The following is a 3,802-nucleotide window of genomic DNA, read 5'->3' as shown; positions in this document are numbered from 1 at the left end:
AGGCAATCCCTTACCGTTAAGCATGTACCTTCCCATTTCCACAATGGTGTGATTTTAACACTTGACAGCATCATTCTATTGAGGTATATGAGAAATTTTCAATTGATGCTTAATCCCTTTGCTCTTATAAAAGCCTTCAAATTCCTTTGAGATGAACTTTCCATCACCATTTATTCTAAATTTCTATACACTTTCCATGTTTCATTCTCGATAATTTTTAGTCACTCTTTAAACCTACCGAAAGATTGAGCCCTATCACAAAGGAAGTATACCCACACCTTCCTCCTATAGTCATCAATGATCAACATAAAATAAGAAGATCCACCCACGGCTTATGTAGGCATTTTATCACACAAGTCAACATCATGCACCAACTCCAGAGAAGCCTTCACTCTTGCTTTCTTGTGGAACTACCTTTCTCTATTGCCTGCTGCCTACAAGCTTCACACAATTTCTTCATTTCAGTTTCACGCCAAAGTTTACTTATGCCTACTCTATTGGTGGCTATAAGAGTATGTAGCTCATACAAATTGTCTCATCTTTCTCACTTATCAGCAATGTTATCGGCACTATTTATAATTTCCACATTTGCCTTGGTGAGATGCCATCTATAGAGCTAGAATTCAAAGGCTTCAAGACAACTATTAGGCTACTAGGGAGGATAAACCTCAAGAGGGAATGAGACATGAGTATGGGAGTCAACTCCAAGCATTTGTAAATAAGGAGAGGTAGCTAACTCGACTCAAGCTGGGTGAGGATAGGGTCTAGCTCTTGAGTTGGATGAGGTAGATGGTTAAGCCTCGCAAAAAGTGTGTTTAATTGTGAGTAAGCTCTTCAAGTAGATTGTGTGAACTTGAGGTAGGTCACAATGTGAACTCAAGTTCAGTCAAGGTATAAACTTGGAGTGTAGGTAGATGAGTTTGCAAATAGTGAATGACTCATTATTACTTGTGATGGAGTCTATCTTAGCCAAAGTAGATTTATGCAAGTGAGGGATTAAAAATGTTTAAAAAACATTTATTTTTAAAAAATATTATATAATTTTGAATTTTTTCCTCTTTTGACCCCTAAGCATCAAGAGATCCGGTCTATGTCTTAGACAATGACCTACAAAATAGTATTGAATTGCCAACATTGTATAATCAAGGATATGGACTGAATGTATTTCAAGTATGATGGGGATCCCAAAAATAATCAAACTTCATACCAAAAATCCCAAAATAGTTGTGTGCCTAGGTTGCATTAATATGGATATCAGACTCGTATAAGATGAAAAATACGAGGCTATTATACAATGAACTCCCAAAAATACAAGGTATAATACAAAGATACATCCACAAATGGTTATTTTGTATTGTTATGCCCGTAAGGCTACCATTTTTTGTACCATTCTATAAGCTCGCAAGGCTACCTTGAGTTTAGGATATGGTCATTTTGTATACCATTCTATAAGCTCAGAATGCTAGCATGCATTTATTATCTAAATTTTTTTGAGAGGAAGAGAGTAGATTAGTTCGGATATTCATCAGTGTTTTACTTGTCAATTATACTTGGCCATTTTCTTGTGGGTAATATGGGGCTGATCTCCTATGAATGACTAAGAACATTGAGAGTAGATTTTCTACAACTTTGTTAATGGCCAAGAAATAAAGCGTCAATAGTAACAAGAGCTATCAAGTGATGCATCCCATGGCACAAGGTTGGTACAGTAATGCTTGATAGTCAACAAAGAAGGTGAAGGGTGTAGCAAGGAGATAATGTTGAAATCTTTTTGCAGCATAAACCATCACTAATCCTTGTCTTTTGGTGGTGGAATAGTTCATTTCCACCTAGATGAGCTGGTGACTAGCAAAGTTCACATGGAAATCCATGATATGCTCATGAGGTTTTCATAACACTCCATTTTAGAGGCATTGATTTATACATGGAATGTTATGGGCCAATCTAGGGCTCTTAGGATAGGAGCAATCATGAGAGTCCTTTTTAATGCTTTGTAGGAAGCTTAGCATTCCTTACTCTAGGCCCATGTAATTAGTAGATTGTAGAGTAGTCATGTGATGGTAGCATAGTTTAGCATAAAGCATCGATAATACTTGATATAGCTCAGGAAGCATTGTACCCCCTTTGGATTGGTATGTGGGGCGAGGTTCATGATAACCTTGGTTTTAGCGGAGTTAGTAGCAATTCTATTCTTAGACATGACATAGCCCAAGCTTAGAACTTGAGAGGGGATTCAAGGAGAGGTTATACTACTTGCATCTTTGAAAGACTAGGTGAAGCTTGTGAAGATGTTATGCCTAGTTAGAGTGGACACACAAGTCCTCGACAAATACCTTGAGCTACTTCCATAGCATGCATGTCCTTAAAGATAGTGCTCATGACCCTCTGGAGGGTTGCTAGTAAGGTCCTCCATAGTAAGGTCCTCAATAATGTAAATGGGCTTAAGGGATTTCCCAACATGGAGATAACCGGGGAATAATATGTGGACTAGTATGCTGAGCACAGTACTAGTGTTCATGCACCAAAGCTCATACAACTAGCGCTGTGTAGTGTTCATAACGATTCTAGCATCCATGCATAAGTATGTGTCATATATAACTTCGAAGTAGAGCTGTTTTTAATACTCTGCATATACCGTACGTCGAAAAGGAAAAGACCGTCCAAAATCCAAGGGAACGATCTTCTAATGCATTCTTCCTGAGTTAGCCTGGATCTTTGCTGAAGCTCCGGATTTCAAAGGAGGCAGGACGGCGGCTCTAGAGTGTGAGAGTCTAGAGAACTCGAAAGCGTCAACACATGATCGAGGTCACTGTGTGTGGAGGTGTGTCACTCTGGACTCTGGATCGGGGCGCGGGCAAGAGGGCTTTCATCTCCCACATGCGAAGCTTGGCACGACAGGTACGGTTTACATTGCGGCAGCCGACAGGGAATGTACGGTTGGGCGGATGTCGACGGCTGGTATGTTGTACTGGGACGCGAGGCCGTTCTTGGATGCGGCCCTTCGCAGCGGCGCCCGTCTCCAAGTCTCGAGTGGACGAGATCGTAGCCGCCCGGAGGGAACTGGCATCTCTCCGTCCTTGAAGGAGGGGGGACCGCGTGAGGCCGGAAACGGAGCAACGCTACCCCTCGCTCTAGACGGTGGAGGGATAACGCCACCTTTGTCTGCGGGCCAACCTTCGGCCTCCTCTCAGTCCCCGGCGACAAACCCTCAAAATTTTGCGGATCTCGATAGACACCAATAATTAGTTTTCTTGGCACCCAAATAGATGGCACATGTGGTGGACGTGGACCCGCAGTCCCGTCATCTTCTTTGTTGTCACCAGAATCGGCTACCACGAGCTTATCTCGAGTGACCGCGGCCAAAACCAGATATGAAATTTTGCGGATCTCGATAGACACCAATAATTAGTTTTCTTGGCACCCAAATAGATGGCACATGTGGTGGACGTGGACCCGCAGTCCCGTCATCTTCTTTGTTGTCACCAGAATCGGCTACCACGAGCTTATCTCGAGTGACCGCGGCCAAAACCAGATATGCTGGCAGAAGGAACCCCACTCATGTTGTAAGGTTCAGAGCTGGAGACATTGAAGGATTCTAAGGGGCGGTACTTAGAGGCCGTCTATAGGCCGCGGCCTAATAAAAGGTGGAGGCAAGAGAGCCCGACAATGACGATATGTGGGGTAGCTAAATAACAAGTACACTAACTCAGTCACACACAACTAATAGGAGAGATCGGTCACTAACTAACCATACTTACTAACATTGGTTGAGTCACTGACTCACTTATTGTATCATACATGA

At 42.3% G+C, this 3,802-nt stretch overlaps 1 pseudogene; it reads left to right on the top strand.

Moving 5' to 3' along the window:
* Positions 1–2,951: 2,951 nt before the first annotated feature.
* Positions 2,952–3,169, top strand: LOC148016555 (signal recognition particle RNA; annotated as a pseudogene).
* Positions 3,170–3,802: the final 633 nt, after the last annotated feature.

Source organism: Lygodium microphyllum, chromosome 23, assembly GCF_053477565.2.
Source record: "Lygodium microphyllum isolate KBCC chromosome 23, Lygodium_microphyllum_v1.1.10, whole genome shotgun sequence".
Taxonomy (NCBI): domain Eukaryota; kingdom Viridiplantae; phylum Streptophyta; class Polypodiopsida; order Schizaeales; family Lygodiaceae; genus Lygodium; species Lygodium microphyllum.
This window is presented reverse-complemented; position numbering and strand designations above follow the sequence as displayed.